Here is an 18,575-nt window from a genome sequence, read left to right as displayed (position 1 = left end):
ACATTTCTCCTCTGCATGGCCCTAGTATAGGTTCTCCATGAGGGCTCTACCCCTGCAGCGGACTTCTGCCTGGACATCCAGGCATTTCCATACATCCTCTGAAATCTAGGTGGAGTCTCCAAAAGCTCAACTTTTGTCTTCTGTGTACCTACAGGCCCAACACCATGTGGAAGCTGCCTCAGGAAACTTACAATCATGGCAGAAGGCGAAGGGGAAGCAAGTACCTCTTACCATGGTGGAGCAGGAAAGAGAGAGAAGGGGGAGGTTCCACAGACTTTTAAATGATCAGATTTCCTGAGAACTCACTCACTATCCTGACAATAGCAAGGGGGAAATCCGCCCCTGTGATCCAATCACCCCCACCAAGCCCCCTCCTCTAATTCAACATGAGATTTGGGCAGGGGCACAAATCCAAACCATATCACAGGGTGATCAGATACACTGTCTACAGAGTGATTGTGTGTGTGTGTGTGTGTGTGTGTGTGTATTTTTTGGCCAGGTGTGTTTCCAGTGTGGATTCAGATAGAAATTATTTCCAATAACTCAAAGTGTTGAATTGTCATGGGATGCTCATATGGTTATATGTATGCTTGTTGCTACAACAGTGTGTGTGTGTGTGTGCGCGCGTGTGTGTGTGTGTGTGTTTCACATCCACAAGGGTGAATAAGTCAGGATAGAAGGGAAAAAAGGGGGTGACTAAATTGACCTGGAAATTGAATCTGTTATTGTGTTTGTTGTGGCTAAATTGAGTCTTCTGGGCCTATCTGTTTAAGGAAGTGGCTTACTTCATTATTTACTTGACCATCCCAGAATAGCAAGCAATAAGTGCCTGTGTGTTGGCAACGGCAGCTAAAGCTCTCCTATCTCTGCAAGCATGTGAGTTTATTTCACCTTGGAAGCCTTCATAGGTGGGCTGATTGTTTTAAGATGATGACTGTGAGGAGTGAGCCAAGGTAGAAAACCTCCGTGGATTGGAGCCAGGTCTTTGTGACTTGGGGATGGGTTCTGGCTGTCCTGTTTACAGGCTGAATGACCTCAGGCAAGTCACTTGGCTTTTTGCAGCCTCAGTTTTCTCATTTGCAAAATAGACATAATGAGATCTAACCTCTAGGTAGTAATTAGGATTAAATAAGATAATGACTTACAAATGTGGATTTTTTTTTTTTTAATTTCTCTACTGGAGTTCACCAGTATTTGTTTTTCTTTCTCCATTGTTCTGAAGCAGATTAATCTATAGTTTCTCCCCCAATAGAAAGTTTCCCTGCAGGAAAATTGAGGTAAGGCAGATTTATTTATGAATACCCTTTCCTCAGTGGTCATGGGGGACTTTCATTTCAGTATCTGTGAATTACAAGTTATGATTGTCCAGACTACATAGAACATCCTAGAGGCTGGAGTTTTCTGAGAGAGAAAAGGTGTGGGAAAGGAAATCTGGCCTGAGGATTGCCTGGCTGAGTCTGCAGGATGAAGGGAGTGAGCCATATATGTTGAGCTGGGCTTTGGCTGGGGTTTCTCTAGACAGAGGTGGGACTGGGTCAGGACGGCCTGTGGAAAATAGCTCCTCAGCCAACGCGGAGTCAAGTTCAGTCTCCTCAAGCCTTTCCAAGCTCAGTCATTCCAGTTGCTCTGGGTCTCTGAGGCCAGGAAGGAGTCCAGGAAGTTGATGTCACAACTCCAAAGAGGAAGAGATACTGAGCAACTGGATGGACAAGTGGACCTAGGGATGGGGGTGCAGAGGGAAGTGTCAGGGCCAAGTCCCAGTGACTGTGCTTCCTACAAAGCTAAGTGAAGCTGGAGGCTCTTTGAGTCTCTGAAGCACAGTGATGGTGGAGCTGCCTGGGAGCGAGGGATGGAAAAGGCAGCACATTCAGTGTTATTTCCATTAGGAGCTATGCAGCTGCTGCTGATGCTCTGTCTTTTGTATTCAACAGTTCCTTTGTTCTTAGAGCTTTTTATTGAAGGATAACATACCTACAGGAAAGAACACAGTACATTTTCACTAAGTGGACATGCCCATGTCACCAGCATCCAGGTCAAGAAACAAAATATTACCAGACTGGGAGTATCCCCAGTCTTCCCGAACATGCTTCCCAGGATAGGGTAACCACTGTCCTGTCTGGTGACAACACAGACTAGTTTTGGGATTGTTTGTTTTTTTTTTTTAAAGAGATGAGGTCTCACATGCACACAAATCTTCATTACAGCATCATTCACAATAGCAAAGACATGGAATCAACCTAAATGTCCATCAGTGACAGACTGGATAAAGAAAATGTGGAACACATACACCATGGAATACTATGCAGCCATGTCTAGGGAAAAAGAGAGAATCATGTCTTTTGTGGGAACATGAATGGAGCTGGAGGCCATTATCCTTAGTAAAATCACACAGGAACAGAAAGCCAAATACCACGTTTTCACTTATAAATGGGAGCTGAATGGTGAGAACTCATGAACACAAAGAAAGGAACAGACACTGGGGTCCACTTGAGGGGAAAAGGTGGGAGGAGCAGAAAAGGTAATTATTGGGTACTGGGCTTAATACCCAATATTACCTGGGTGATGAAATAGTCTGTACAACAAATCCCTGTGACGCAAGTTTACCTGTGTAACAAAGCTTCACATGTACCCCCAAACCTAAAATAAATGTTTAAAAAAAGAGAGATGAGGTCTCACTCTGTCACCCAGGCTGGAGTGCAGTGGTACAATCATAGCTCACTACAGCTTCAAACTCCTGGGCTCAAGCGATCCTCCTGCCTCAGCCTCCTGAGTAACTGGGACTACAGGTGTGCCACCATGCCTGACTGATTTTTAAATTTTTTGTAGAGGTGGAGTCTTATTATGTTGCCCAGGTTGGTCTCATTTTCTGGCTTCAGGAGATCCTCTCACCTTGGCCTTCCAAAGCACTGGGTTTACAGGCATGAACCACCGTATTTTGCCAGAGCCTAGTTTTATAAGGTACCCCTTTAAAAGCAAACATTACCACGGACGCCCATGAGAGAGTGTCATAGTTTTGGTATCATTGACCACATGGAATAGCAAACCCGTCCTGAGCCCTCACTGTGTGCCGGGCCCTCTCCCCCGCCCTTTACATAATCTACTCGCCTCGTCTTCTGAACAATTCTAAGAGGTAGATACTAATACAATGCCTGTTTTACAAAGAGAAAACAGACATGGCGCAGTGAAACACCTTGCCCAAGGCCACACCACTAGTAAGTGTAGAGCAAGAATTTGAACCCAGGCAGGGAAGGTCTGCCTTGCCTCTGCAGTCTCTGGATGAAGGTGTGGAGTGCCTCTCATCTGGGTATGGTGAATTGTACACAGATAAAGCAGAATACCCAGGCGTTATTGCAAGTTTAGTATTTGATTGATAACACAGAAATTCATCCAAAGACAAGTTTCTACACCTGCCTGATGGGTATACCCATGGGGAGTGTGTTCATGTCATGTGCTTTCCATTAGCATGGATTTGAGCACCTCTTGGACACAGTCTGAGCTCTCCCCTCAGAATGACAATCACACCTCTGGCCCAGCCCTGTCAGTTACAGATGAGGAAATCAGGTCCCAGAGAGGGAGGTCAGGCATTTGGTGAGGATGGGGGCTGGGACTCAGACCTCCTGTGTTGACTTCCCATGCAGTGCTCCCTTCACTCTGCCAGCAAGCCCTCCATTAATCAGCGTCTCTGTGTTCATAGTGCATGGAAACTCACCGTTGACTTGAATATCCTGGAGCCTCTGTTGAGGACACTGGCCTGGAATCCCAGCTGTCCATCTCCTTCCCCAGATCCTCCCACCTACCCCATGATCAGGGTTGAGAAGCCCAGCCAGAGCTCCAGTGCTCATTTTCTCTCTCTCCCAGTGAGTTGCTGCTAATAGCAAACATTTTCCATGCCCAGCGTGAGACCTGCCCCTTTTCTAACCATCTCTGAGACCAGGTAATTCCCTTCTTTCATTTAGGTTCTTACCTAAAAGCATCTATAGTTGGTGGCCCCAGGAGCCCACTGTCTCTCGGCCAGAGCTGTCTTGGTTGTTTGTATGAGATAGAACCGAGTCCCTGTAGCTCATGCTTTCCCTGACCCCTGGGCTGGTGGAGGAGGAAGAGAAATCCATATTGCCTCCTGATGCTTCTTTTTAGAGTTTCCTGTAGCTCAGTGAGTGAAGTTCCCTAGGATTATGTGCCTTCCTTCCCACACCAACAATGACTGAGCACCTGCTCGACATAAGAGGCCCTGTCTGGAGATAAATAAGGCAGATGCAAATGCTTTGGACAAGACTGTCAAATAATCTTCTAAGATAGGAACCGGGTCACACATGATTCCAAGGTTAAGACCTCTGCCCTGTGGGGCATGTTGTAACAGTGGCAGTGGCTGAGTGTGTTTGGACTTCTGGTTGCAAGTGACAAAAAAAAAAAAAAAAAAAAAACCTGGACTGAGCAAAAGATGAGAGGTGATCAGCTCCAGGACTGAGAAGTCCGGGGCCAGCTGTGGGCATGCCTGGCTCAGGATGGGCTCATCTCTCTTCCATGCTGTCTTCCTCCCCAGCCAGTCTCCCTCTACAAAGGGGCCTTGAGATGTGCAAGCCTACAGTTTACCACTTTGGGGGTTGGCAGAAAGAAAGCCTCACCTGTTCAAAAAGGTCTAGCAAAATTCCTGGGACTGACTCACATTGGACCATTTGTCTGTGGCTGAACCTGGGGTCAGGCACCCAGGCTCTTACCCGAAACGTATCTACAGTTGGTGGCCCCAAGAGCCTGTTGTCTCTCCACTGGAGCTGTCTTGATTGTTTGTGCAGGACCAGCCCCACTCAAATCATATGGATGAGAACAGGGGAAGGGCGATTTCCCTCCAGGAGAACCAGGGTTTTAGGGTGCTGGACAGGCAAAAACAGTAGGCAATGATGTTAACCCTGTCAACGCCCCGTATTCTGAGTAGCCGACTCTGGTGTGATCTGGCTCTGATCTGCATTTGGTGGGATGCTTCTGTCCTTTTGGGCACAGGGTGTGTGGCCATAGCCCACAGCCCTCCTGTCCCCTCCAGTGTCCTGTCCCCATCTCAGTTCATAGTGTCACCATGCCCTCATCCCCCTTGCTGGAGACCACAGGTTTCTCCTTCCACACCACGCCCATCCTCCATCCTGCGGGTCAGGGGGCTGTAGCATCTCTACATCGTCCCCTCCTCTCTATTTCCATGTTACTTCAATGGTTTCTACCTGAAGCTACTGTCCTGTTCGTTCCCACCTCCTCACCACCCTGCCTGATGTTTCTAAAATAAGGGCCAACCAACTACAGCCTGCGGGCCAAATTCAGCTCCCCACCTGTTTGGAATACATCCCGCGAGCCAAAAATGGTCTCTACGTTTTTCAATGATTGGACAAAGTTAAAAAGGAATACTATTTTTTGACACATGAGAATGATAGGGAATTCGGATTTTAGTGAACATAAATAAAGTTTTATTGGAACACAGCCATGCCGATGTGTTTATGTCTCAACTGCGGCTGCTTTCATGCTACAGCGGCAGCATTGGATAGTTGCGGCAGAGACCATATGGCCCGCAAAGCCTGAAATATTTACTGTCTGTCTGTTTCTTTCCAGGAAGACGTTTGCCAACTGTTGGTTTAAGATACTCTCATCCTGTCGTTCCTGTGCTCAGCAATCTGCTGCTGCTCTCCAATAAGGAGTGTCCTTATCCTGAAACTTGGTGTCCTCCAATCCTTCCAATCCCATGTTCCAGTCTTCCCATTGCAACCTTCCCACCTCCAGAAAACCTGCCCAGAATTCCCAGTCTCCTGGGCTCCCTCTTGCCCCCCTGCCTTAGCATCCAGTTCGTTCCTTTGCCTAGAAAGTGCCTGTCCTTCCACCTGGATGTCTCCCAGGAAATCCTGAGCCCATCTCCCAGCTCTTCCCTGAGTCATCTTTGCTGAGTTAGAAATTAATTGTTCCCTCTTCTGCGCTCCACTAAAGCTCCATTTAAACCTCTCCCCACGGCATGTGTCTTGTTACAGTCACCATTAGCTGCACATCTGTTTCCCCCTCCTCCGTAGGTTGCAAACATTGCCTGATTTATCCGTATTCCCTTGCAGCCCTCAGCACAAATCCTCCCAGTAGATGCCACACGCTCTGTGCTTGTTGCAAAAATTGAAAGTCAAAATCTGGGCTGGGAGCAGCTTCCGTTCCAGGGACAGACCTGCTGGTTGTATAGGAACACAGCACTGCAGAACCACAGATGGTGGAAGACAAATATTAAACTAAGGCAGAACGAACAGGGATTTGCTGTCATCCTGTAGTTTGTGGGTAGAGATAGGCAAAAGATATGCCATTGTTGGAAGAGGTGTATTTGAATCGACTGAATGAGACTTTAAGGAGAGGTCAGGACAGAGGAGAAGGGGTGAGAATCAGAGAATTTTCTTGCATGTTCTCAGCCACCCAGTTTTGGTAGAGAGTTCTTTGAGAGAGGAGAACATGTGCTTTGAGAGCATATGGACCAGTAGGTCCATGAAGGGAGAGTGTGAATGGCTTCATTACAAGCAGGCAGGCATCAGTGTTCAGTGGGCAAAGACAGCAGCCATCATTTTAACCATAGACCACAGTTTCTCACCTGGATGCGATTGGCATTGGGGACTGGATAATTCTTTGTTGTAGGGGGCTGTCCTGTGCTTTGAAGGATGTTTAACCACATCTCTGGCTCTACCCACTAAATGCCAGTAGCACCCGTCCCCTAGTTGTGACAACCAAAAATGTGGCCAGTATCATAGGCAAGGGCAGAGGGTAAGGGGGATAATCACCCCTGGCTGAGAACTGCTTCCCCACATGAGGGTTTCTCACACTACCTGTGGCGAAAGATTTGTTAACTTTATTTGACCAATATGCTTGTCAAATACTAGAAAAAGAAATCCCTAGAAAAAACTGCCATGGTGGCTCACTCCTGTAATCTCAGCATATTGGGAGGCCAAAGTGGGGGATCCCTTAAGTCCAAGAGTACGAGACCAGCCTGGGTGACACAGTGAGACCCAGCTCTACAAAAACAAACAAAATTAGCTGGGCATGAAGATGCATACCTGTAATCCCAGCTTCTTGGGAGGCTGAGGTGGGAGGATTGCTTGATCCCGGGAGGTTGAGGCTGCAGTGAGCCATGATCGCCCCACCACACTCCAGCCTGGGTGACAGAGCAAGAATCTGTCTCAAAAACAAAAAAAAGGAAAACAATCACGTGGTTGCCACAATCTCAAATTGCTTCACAAGTGTTTAGATGCCCATGCTTACTCTCTGTTCCTGTTCTGTCATGAGTGGGTGACAGAGTTCACAGGCCACACTTTAGCACAGCCCTAGACCCAGAATCATGGTAGAGAATGTTCTCTGCATGGGTGGAGGTCACCATGTGCTCTGGAATTGTGTCCCTGTGAGGCCCTTGCCACGATGCGTGGTACATCATCTTGGTCCAGTAGCCTTTCCTTTGGGTGTGCACCTGCAGGTGGGGGGATGGTGTTGGACTCATGGTTAAAAGGTGACGGTTCACCTTGTGCTGGCAGGTGTTTAATGGCCACTCTTTGACGCACCTCCATGGACGCCTGGCCTTGTTGAGAATTCTCCTGTGGAAGGGCTGGACTTGTTCTTTTCCATTGATCTTCTCATGAGTTGTTTCATTCCCTGATCATTTTCCAAAGCTAGGTGCTTTGAAACTGGAGGTCAGGCCTCCTGCCAGTGCATTCCTCTGGCAGGCTGTCCCAGGAAACAGGGTGGATGATGTTCCAAGGCTTCTCCATGGTGAGTGGTCAGTGTGGGAGGTTTGACCTCTTACCTTTGGTCCTGGGGCCCTGCCTCTGGTCATGAGCCAGAATAGACTCACAAATGGTGGGAGATGCACTGGGAAGAATGCGTGGATTTTATTTTTTATGTTTTTATTTTTATGTATTATTTATTTATTTATTTTTGAAATGGAATTTCACTCTTGTCACCCAGGCTGGAGTGCAATGGCGCGATCTCGGCTCATTGCAACCTCTGCCTCCTGTGTTCAAGTGATTCTCCTGCCTCAGCCTCCAGAGTAGCCGGGATTATAAGTGCCCACCACTACATCCAGCTAATTTTTGTATTTTTAGTAGAGATGGGGTTTCACCATATTGGCCAGGCTGGTCTCTAACTCCTGACCTCAGGTGATCTGCCCACCTTGGCCTCCCAAAGTGCTGGGATTACAGGCATGAACCACTGTGCCTGGCCTCTATTTTTTTTTTTTTTATTTCTGTAGGTTTTTGGGGAACAGGTGGTATTTGGTTAAGCAAGTAAGTTCTTTAGTGATGATTTGTGAGGTTTGGGTTCACCCATCACCCAAGCAGTATAACTGAACCCAATTTGTAACCTTTTATCCCTCACTCCTTTCGCACCTTTTCCCCCTGAGTCCCCAGATTCATCCTTATGCCTTTGCATCCTCATAGTTTAACTCCCACTTATAAGTGAAAACATATGATGTTTGGCTTTCCAATGCATGGGTTTTAAATTCTAAGCCAGAAACTTTGGAGATGTAGAGACATCCCCACCACCCATTCCAGGAAAGGAAAGTGTGTGTATTTGTGTGTGTGTGTGTGTTGGCCAGTGACTTTTGTGGTATCAGTGTTTCTAGCCTTCAGCTTAGATGTGAGGCCTAACGTGCCAGGTGAAGAATCCACTGCAGGTAAGCCGGGTGAGGGAGAGGCTGGTGGGAAGCAGAGACGCATTTCTCTATGTTGGCGATCAGGGTCTTTCCTGCCACGCTCTGTGTGCTCTACCCCAAGGGAACTTGTTACAAAGGAAATTGAGCTGAGATACCATGGTGATCAGGTGTCTTTGGATCATACTATGCTGTCCTCTTCCTGAGGAGGAAACTGAGGTCAGCACTGCCAAAATAACAGTGGCAGAACTGAACTTTCCAGACTTTTAATCCAGTGCACATTGTCAGATTCTTTACTGCCTCATTAATTTTGCTGGTGTTTTTGAAGAGAGTTGATGGGTCCAAACAGATGCCTAAGGAAGGAAAAGGCCACAGGCTGGAGGTTCAGTGAACTCATCTGGCTCAGCTCCTATTTTGTTCTGTGATCCTGATGAAGCTCTTGTTTGTAACAGGCTAAGAACCTCCTTAAACCTCACGGTGCTTTTGTGGAAACTAAGGAACGATGTAATTTTCCACAAGCTCACAAAGGAAAGCCAAGAATAAAATCCAGACCTTGCTGACTCTTCAGTGGAAATGTTTCTGACAGAGCCAAGGATAAGAATAAGCACCAAGCCTAGAAGGAATGAGGCAGACTTTTCTTGTTCTGAGATTTGAGGAAAAAGGGGTCATATGTCCAGGTTACACCTGTCAGTCATTCTACACATTAAGCACTTACTATATGTAAGACAGACCTGGAAATACATTAAGCCTGTCAGTTTCTTTTCTACCTACAATCTTTCTTCATCCTGTTAGTTGAACTGTAGTGCCTGGATGGTCTTGTTAGAATTGTAAATATTTACAAGGACCGTGTACAGTCATGCACCATGTAACAACATTCAAGTCAACAACAAACTGCATATGCGACATGGTCCCGTAAGATTATACAGATAGGGAGCTGAAGAGTCCCTATCACCTAGTGACGTCTTGTAGGCCTAGGCTAATGTGTGTGTTCCTGTCTTTATTTTTGATTTAAAAGTTTAAAAAAAAAAAAAAAAAAAAAAAGAAAAAAAGCTTATAGAATAAGAACATAAAGAAAATATTTTTGCGTGGCTGTAGAATGGGCTTGTGTTTTAAACTAAGTGTTATTAAAAGAGTCAAAAAACAGACTGGGCGTGGTGGCTCAAGCCTGTAATCTCAGCACTTTGGGAGGCTGAGACGGGCGGATCACGAGGTCAGGAGATCGAGACCATCTTGGCTAACACGGTGAAACCCTGTCTCTACTAAAAAATACAAAAAAACTAGCCGGGCGAGGTGGCGGGCGCCTGTAGTCCCAGCTACTTGAGAGGCTGAGGCAGGAGAATGGCGTAAACCCAGGAGGCGGAGCTTGCAGTGAGCTGAGATCCGGCCACTGCACTCCAGCCTGGGCGACAGAGCGAGACTCCGTCTCAAAAAAAAAAAAAAAAAAAAGAAACAGAGTCAAAAAGCCAAAAACAATTTAAAAGTTTATGAAGAAAAAAAGTTACAGTAAGCGAAGGTTATTATTGATGAAGCATATTTTTAAAATTAGTGTAGCCTAAGTGTCCAGTGTTGATAGACTTTTGTCTATAGTAGTGAACAGTAACATCCTGGGCCTTCCCATTCACTAACCACACACTCACTCACTCGCCCAGAGCAACGTCCACTCATGCAAGCTCCATTCATGGTAAGTGCCCTGAACAAGTGTACCATTTTTTATCTTTTAAACCATATTTTTTCTGTAGCTTTTCTATGTTTAGATACACAAATGCTTACCACTGTGTTACGACTGCCTGCGGTATTCAGTACAGTTACATTCTGCACAGGTGTGCGGCTTTGGAGCAGCAGGCTTTATCGTATAGCCTAGGTGTGTTGTAGGCTAGACCATCTAGGATCGTATTAGTGCACTCTAGGATGCTGGTGCAGCAGTGAACTGCCTAACACATTTCTCAGAATGTATCCCCATCATTAAGCAACACAGGACTACAGTTGCTGAAGCAGCACCCACTGAGGAACTGTCTGCAACTTTACAGAAGGAGAAGCTGTTTCTTCCTTTCCAGGGAGATCTCCTTGGGTCCTCCCAAATATAACGAATGGACTCAGGCCCTATTGCTAAATCCTGACCTGAGATTTCTTGCCTTGAGGTTACTCAGGGAACAGCAGGGATTTTGTCTAGGAAGAGAGGAAGGATGATGCCAAGGAGAAAGACTGCTCAACAGACAGGGAAGCCTGGGAGCAGGGGAGCAGGGGAGCAGGGGTGGGAGACAGGGCAGGAGCCAAGAGTGCTGAGGGGGTCCCTGGCTCACGGCTGTCAGGCTCCTCCTGGAACTCTACATGCTCGTCCTGCTGTCAGCCTGGCCTCCTGGTTCTGCCCATCTGGGAGCAGCTATGGCTCCTCACTGTTCCCATCCCAGCCCCAGGGTGCCATAGTCCAGTGTACTGGTCAGAGTTTTCCAGAGAAGCAGAACCCTCAGGAGGTGCACACATACACAAACACGCCTTGTATCTATCCTATATGTGTGTGTGTTGTGTATGTTCATAAAGAGATTTATTTTAAAGAATTAATTCATATGATGATAGGGGCTGACAAGTCCAAAATCTGTAGGCCAGGCCAGCAGATTCGAAACTCCCAGGCAAGAGCTAATGCTCTTGAGGACAAATTTCTTCTTCCCCAAGAAACCTCAGTTTTTGGGGGGTTTTGTTTGTTTGTTTGTTTGTTTTTTGAGACAGAGTCTCACTCTATCCCCCAGGCTGGAGTGCAGTGGCGTGATCTCGGCTCACCGCAACCTCCGCCTCCTGTGTTCAAGTGATTCTTGTGCCTCAGCCTCCTAAGTAGCTGGGATTACAGGCACCTGCCATCACGCCTGGCTAATATTTGTATTTTTAGTAGAGGCGGGGTTTTGCCATGTTGGCCAGGCTGGTCTCGAACTCCTGAACTCAGGTGATCCACCTGCCTTGGCCTCCCAAAGTGCTGGGATTACAGGCATAAGCCACCGTGTCCAGTCAATTTTTGTGTTCTTTAGGCCTTCAACTGATTGGGGTGGAGTTGAATTCATACCCACGTTATTGAGGGTAATCTTCACTTAAAGTCCATTGCTTGTAGATGTTAACCACCTCTATAAAATACCTTCACAGCAACCCCTAGATTTATGTTTGATTAAATAACTGGGTATGACTACGACTGCCCAGCCAAGTTGGCACATAGAACTCACCATCACATGTGACTGGCAACCCAGCCTGACCTCAGAACTGGAGCTTGCCAGAGGTGAAGGGAGGCACCATTCCAGCCTTCCTCCAGGTCCCTTCCCAGTTAGTGGCAAGCACAGACCGCTTGCTCTGGCAAGTCATCCACCCCCCTTTGGCTTTGGGTGGAGGTGCTTCTGAATCTAGGCACCATGCTGTAGCAGCTGCCTTCCCGCAGATGTTCTCTCTCGTTGAACTTGAGGCTGTCTAGAACGAGGAAGTACCGGGTGTCCGTGGTGGCAATGATTGAAGTCTCTCCTGGCATGTAGCCATGGGCTACTTTGACATCTCCTGGCTCATTGGTGTTCATTTTTATTCCAGGTCCTTGTACTCCTAATGAGGAGAGTGAATATGAAATTTGTCATCCAAACTGTGACACTTTTGAGAGAAGGGGATACTATTCATTATACTAGACAGCTGATGTGAATCACGACTGTCCTAGAGAAATCAGAGGATATGAACGATCCAATATTGACAACTGCTGTGTTATTCATAAGAGTTCACTCATACAGAAGTTGTTTTCATGCTTGTGTTTCATGAATAAAGGGTCAGTCAAGTCAACAAATATGAGGGCTGAGTTGTTTCTCCCCAAAAGATATAAGTCCTAACCTGGTATTTGTAAATGTGACCTTCATTGGAAATAGGGTCTTTGCAGATGTACTTGGTCAAGAAGAGGTTATACTGGATGAAGGTGGGCCCTAAATTCAGTCACTGGTGTCCTTAAAAAAGGCCATGTGAAGACACAGGGACAAAGAGGGGAAGGTCAGATAAAGATAGGGGCAGACATTGGGGCTATCTGGGCCCACAGGCCAAGGAATGCCAGGGACTGCCAGCTGTCACAGACACCGGGAGGAAGACGTGGAGCTGATTGCCCCTAAGTCTCCAGAAGGAACCAACCCTGTCAACACTTTGATATTGAATTTCCAGCCTACAGAACTGTGATAAAATACATTTCTGGGCTGGGTGCGGTGGCTCACACCTGTAATCCTAGCACATTGGGAGGCCCAGGCAGGCAGATCATGAGGTCAGGGGCTAGAGACCAGCCTGGCCAATATGGTGAAACCCCATTTCTACTAAAAATATAAAAATTAGCCAGGTGTGGTGGCGTGTGCCTGTAGTCCCAGCTACTCGGAAGGCTGAGGCAGAAGAATTTCTTGAGCCTGGGAGGCGGAGGTTGCGGTGAGCCAAGATCGCGCCACTGCACTCCAGCCTGGTGACAGAGTGAGACTCTGTCTCAAAAAAAAAAAAAAATTCTGTTACAGTTTTAAGTATATACTACTTTGTTAAGACAGTCCTAAGAAACTCTATTGTAAAAGCCTCGATATAAGTACCTGCTATGCGCGAGGCTCTGATCTGAGTGTTGGAGATGCATCATGATCAACAGCGGTAGCAGCTCATTCTCACGTCAAGGTGCATCCCTGGAACCTTTCACAGACCTACTGGCCATATGATCTAGTCAGACAACGAAAAATTGTTTCTGCAGATGGATCAGACAACACAAATGTACTTGCAGCTCCAATTTAAGTCTAGAGTCCACCTCTACCAGCTGAGAATCCCCACGGTGGGTGTGGGCATTTTTTCACAGGGGGGCCTGTCCCTGAGTAAATTGGTTTCTGTTCTTGTCATCAGCAATAGTGAGCTGGCTCAGGTGATACTGTAGTCTTGTTTCCTGGGATGCCGAGTGCCTGTTGTCATGAACCTACCTGAGAATGGGTCCCGGCATCAGAGCCCTCACTGCTTCTCACGCTTTTGTGGTTGAACTCCAGCCTCTGGAGATAAGCTCACATTCAAGCAGTGGCAGGAACCAGATCCGGCCTTGTCCCAAAGTTTCCTCCAGGGGAGGCACGGTGATGGCTGATGTGTGCTGTGTTCAGGTGCATGAACCGAGGGGCTTGTTACTTGTTCATCTTTGCCATGAACGGTGCGACAACGAGAAAACCAGTGGGGAGCCCTTAAAGTTTTTCAGTGGTAATATGCTTTCCTTTTCCTAGGGTGCATCAGACGTTCAACAGGTCTCTCCTCAATGAAGTGTAACTTGAGTACAATAAAATACACAACTTTGTAAGTGTAACTACCACTCCAGTCAAGATCTAGGACATTTTCATCATCCTAGAAAGTTCCTTGTGCCCTTTGCTGACTGATCCCTCCCCTACCCCCAGTGGTTCTGATTTCTGTCACTGACCTTGGTTTTGACTGTGCTTGGGCACCACGTCAATGGGATTATACCATTGGTACTCTTTTGTGTTGGATTCTTTCATACACCACAGTTTTTTTGTTTTTGTTTTTTGAGACACAGTTTTACTCTGTCGCCCAGCCTGGAGTGCAGTGGCGCAATCTTGGCTCACTGAAACCTCCGCCTCCCAGGTTCAAGCAATTCTCATGCTTCAGCCTCCCAAGTAGCTAGGACCGCAGGCACCTACCACCATGCCCGGCTAATTTTTATATTTTTAGTAGAGATGAGGTTTCACCATGTTGGCCAGGGTGATCTTGAACTCTTGACCTCACGTGACCTGCCTGCCTCTGCCTCCCAAAGTGCTAGAATTATAGACATGAGCCACCATGCCAGGCCCATACACCATGTTTTTAAACTTCATTCTTTTTTAAAAAATAAATCATAGCAAATTGACTAAAACATTTTTATGATAAAGCATTTGGAAAGGGGCCCTGGAAAGGGAAGCCGTTTAGAATTCCTCCACCCGCCATAACCGCTATAATGGTTTTGGTATACTTCCATCCAGTTCTTTTCATTTGCTGATTTGTGTATAGCTGCAAACAAACCATGAGTGATTTCGTATGTTGCTTTTTTCATTTATGATAAACATTTTTTCCACATCCAGTGTCTCTAATTATCCTTCTGGGTAGTACTCTATCTAAAATGCCCTGTGAGGGCAGACACTTTTGCCTGTCTTGTTCACAGATGTCTTGTTCACAGAATCTAGAACAGTGCTGGGGCCTGATGGGTAATGGTAAATATTTGTGGGAAGATTAGCCTTGACTTTCTGGGCTCAAGTGATCCTCCCACCTCAGCCTCCTGAGTTTAGCTCACAGGCATGCACCACCATGCCCAGATAATTTTTGTATTTTTTTAGAGACAGAGTTTTCCCATGTTGTCCAGTCCAGTCTTGAACTCCTGGACTCAAGCAATCCTCCCACCTCAGCCTCCCAAAGTGCTGGGCTTACAGGTGTGAGCTGCTGCACCCAGCCCCTAATTTGCTTAATTTAATTTAATTTAATTTAATTTAATTTAATTTAATTTAATTTAATTTTTTTTGGGAAAGAGTCTCACTTGCTCTGTTGCCTAGTCTGGAGTGCAGTGGCATGATCTCGGCTCACCGCAACCTCTGTCTCCCAGGTTCAAGCAATTCTCCTGCCTCAGCCTCCTGAGTAGCTGTGATTACAGGCACGTGCGACCATGCTCGGCTAATTTTTGTATTTTTAGTAGAGACGGGGTTTTGCCATGTTGAGCAGGCTGGTCTCGAACTCCTGGACTCAAGCAATCTGCCTGCCTCGGCCTCTCAAAGTGAGGCCTCCTGAAGTGCTGGGATTACAGGTGTGAGCTACCGTGCCCAGCTTAATTTACTTTAGGTATTAAGTATATGCCTTGTCTAGTAGAGGTAAAGACAATACAGGAAAAAATTGTCACCACAGCACTCTGAGAACACTTAACCTAGTGTAGGAGAAAGACAGTATAGATACAACTAAAGATTGCTGCTAATTGTGGAAATAAACAAAGACCACACAAATGAAAACAACCCAAGGTAGTTATTCAGTTTGCTATAGCAAAGGAGTCAGCTGTCATCACTTGTGTTTGGTAGGGACTCAAAGTCAGGCAAGGGAGCGGGGGAGGGGGGCTTCACAGCAGGAAAGAAAGGGCAGGCTTCAGGCGTGCCCTGGGTGGAGGCTATTGGCGTGAGGCAGCTAACTGGAAGCAGGGCATTGTGTGCATTGGTTTAGGGAATATTTTGCTTTCCCAGGGCTGCCATAACAAAGTAGAACACACCGGGTGACCTAAAACAACAAAAATTTATTCTCCCACAGTTCAGGAGGCCAAAAGTCTGATTTCAAGGTATCAGCAGGATTGATTCCTCCTGGAGTATCTGAGAAAATCTGTTCCAGGCCTTTCTCCTGGCTGCCAGCATTCCTTAGCTTGTAGACATACCACTCCAACCTCTGCCTTCGTCATCCCATGCCTTGTTCTCGGTATCTCTGTGTGTCCCCTACTCTTTTTTTTTTTTCTTCTTCTTGAGACGGAGTCTCGCTCTGTCGCCCAGGCTGGAGTGCAGTGGCCGGATCTCAGCTCACTGCAAGCTCCGCCTCCCGGGTTTGCGCCATTCTCCTGCCTCAGCCTCCCGAGTAGCTGGGACTACAGGCGCCCGCCACCTCGCCCGGCTAGTTTTTTGTATTTTTTAGTAGAGACAGGGTTTCACTGTGTTAGCCAGGATGGTCTCGATCTGCTGACCTCGTGATCCGCCCGTCTCGGCCTCCCAAAGTGCTGGGATTACAGGCTTGAGCCACCGCGCCCGGCCATGTCCCCTACTCTTATAAGACCACCAATCATTGGATTCGGGGTCCCCTGTAATCCAGTGTGACCACATTTCAACTTAACTACCTACTTCTGCAAAGACCTTTTGTCAAAGACTGAATTGTGTCTCCCCAAGTTCATGTGAAGTGATGGTATTTGGAGATAGGGCCTTTAGAGAGGTAATTAAGGTTAAATAAGGTCATAAGAGGGGGGCCCTAATCAAATAGGACGGGAGTCTTAGTCCTTTTAGTGTTGCTATAAAGTAACACCTGAGGCTGCGTAATGTGTGAAGAAAAAAGGTTTCTTTAGCTAATGATTCTGATGTCGGGAAAGTTCAAGAGTGGGCATCTGCCTCTGGTGAGGGCTTCAGGCTGCTCCCACTGATGGCAGAAGGTGAAGGGGAGCCAACCTGTGCAGAGATCACTTGGTGAGAGAGGAAGCAAGAGAGAGGGAGGGGAGAGATGCTCTGTTTAACAACCAGCTCTGGACAGGCATGGTGGCTGATGTTTATAATCCTAGCACTTTGGAGGGCCAAGGTGGGAGGGTTGCTTGAGGCCAGAAGTTTGAGACCAGCCTGGGCAACATAGTGAGACCCCATCTCTACAAAAAATTAAAAAAAAAAAAAAGGCAAAAAATATGTATAAGCTGGATGTGGGTATGGTGGCACATGCTTGTAGTTCCAGTTACTCAGGAAGATTAGGCAGGAGGATCGTTTGAGTCCAGCAGGTCAGGGCTGCAGAGAGCTATGATTATGTCACTGCACTCCAGCCTGGGTGACAGAGCAAGACTCCATCTCAAAAATAAAAACAAAAACAAAACCCAGCTCTCGCCAGAACTAATAGAATGAGAAGTCACTCACCACTTGCGCCCAGGGCATTAGTCTATTCATGAGGGACCTGTCCCCATGACCCGAACACCTCCTATGAGGCACTACCTCCCACACTGGGGATCACATTTGAACGTGAGATCTGGAGGAAGCAAACATCAGACTATAGCAATTGATGTTCTCATAAGAGGAGGAAGAGACACCAGCAGCGTGTGTGCAGAGAAGAGGCCGTGTGAGGACACGGGGAGAAGGTGGCTGTCTACAAGCTAGGAAGAGAATCTTCACCAGAAACCAACCCCGCAGGCACTTTGATCTTCCAGCCTCCAGAGCTGGGAGAAAGCAAATTTCCATTGTTGATGATGTCTAGGCTGTGGTATTTTGTTATGACAGCCCCTGCTGACTAATACGTCTTATTTCCAAATAAGGTCAATGCTAAAGATTCCGGTGGACATGAACTATTGGAGGGACAGGGAGCCTATTTGTTTTTCTCTGGTTGGTCTTGAGTTGGAAGCAGGAGAAAACAGTAGAGAAGGTGGTTGTCACTGGCAAAACATGACCATTTTGGGCCAATTGCTGCAGAGGCTGTGGTCTGACATCCCAGGCTAGTTGCTTTGGAGCTGTGGGTCAGAGTCCTGTTGTCCTGTATGGACCAGCCATTATCTGTTTGTATTAATTCAGGCTCTGGCAATTCTGTTGTTAACTAACTGTGATGCTGAACAAAGCATCTGACCTCATCGGATTTCAGGGTTCTCCTCTTTAAAATGGGGGGTTACACCTGTATGCAGTGGCTCACACCTGTAATCCCAGCACCTTTGGGAGGCTGAGGCAGGCAGATCACTTGAGCCCAGGAGTTCAAGATCAGTTTGGGAAATATAGTGATACCCAGTCTCTACCAAAAAAATACAAAAGTCACCTGGGCAAACCTGTAGTCCTAGCTGCTTGGGAAGATGTGATATGGGGGATCACCTGAGCCTGGGAGGTTGAGGCTGCAGTGGGCTGTGATTGCACCACTGCACTCCAGCCTGGGTGACAGTGTGAGACCCTGTTTCAATCAATCAATCAATCAGTCAATCAATCAATCAATAAAAATAGGGGGTTGAGTGACTCTCAGTGGGGTGGGACAGGATCTTCAGCATCAGGGCAGGGAGAGGGGTGGGGTTGACAAGGATGATGTCCTAAGAGTTGGGCCCTAACTCAGTCTGCTTAGTGTTACTATAAAGGAACACCTGAGGCTGGGTAATCAATAAAGAAGGTTTATTTGGCTCATGATTCTGATGTCTGGAAAAGTTCAAGAGTAGGTATTTGCATCTGATGAGGCCTCAGGCTGCTTCCACTCATGGTGGAAGGTGAAGAGG

The 18,575-nt window shown here is 47.0% G+C and overlaps 1 protein-coding gene and 1 long non-coding RNA gene across 4 annotated transcripts in view; one reads left to right on the top strand and one right to left on the bottom strand.

Moving 5' to 3' along the window:
• SLC24A4 (solute carrier family 24 member 4) overlaps positions 1 to 18,575 on the top strand; it is a 172,798-nt gene that overhangs the window by 84,457 nt on the left and 69,766 nt on the right. The window lies entirely within an intron of this gene.
• LOC110743822 overlaps positions 12,126 to 18,575 on the bottom strand; it is a 31,303-nt gene continuing 24,853 nt past the window's right edge. Inside the window, exons 3-4 of the long non-coding RNA XR_002523475.2 lie at positions 13,204 to 13,324; positions 12,126 to 12,205 (exon numbers count right to left, since the gene is read on the bottom strand). This is a non-coding gene — a long non-coding RNA (uncharacterized LOC110743822). The remainder of the gene's footprint in view (positions 12,206 to 13,203; positions 13,325 to 18,575) is intronic.

This window comes from Papio anubis, chromosome 7, assembly GCF_008728515.1.
Source record: "Papio anubis isolate 15944 chromosome 7, Panubis1.0, whole genome shotgun sequence".
Taxonomy (NCBI): Eukaryota; Metazoa; Chordata; class Mammalia; order Primates; family Cercopithecidae; genus Papio; species Papio anubis.
Note: the sequence above shows the minus strand (reverse complement) of the source record. Positions and strands in the feature narration are given on the sequence as shown.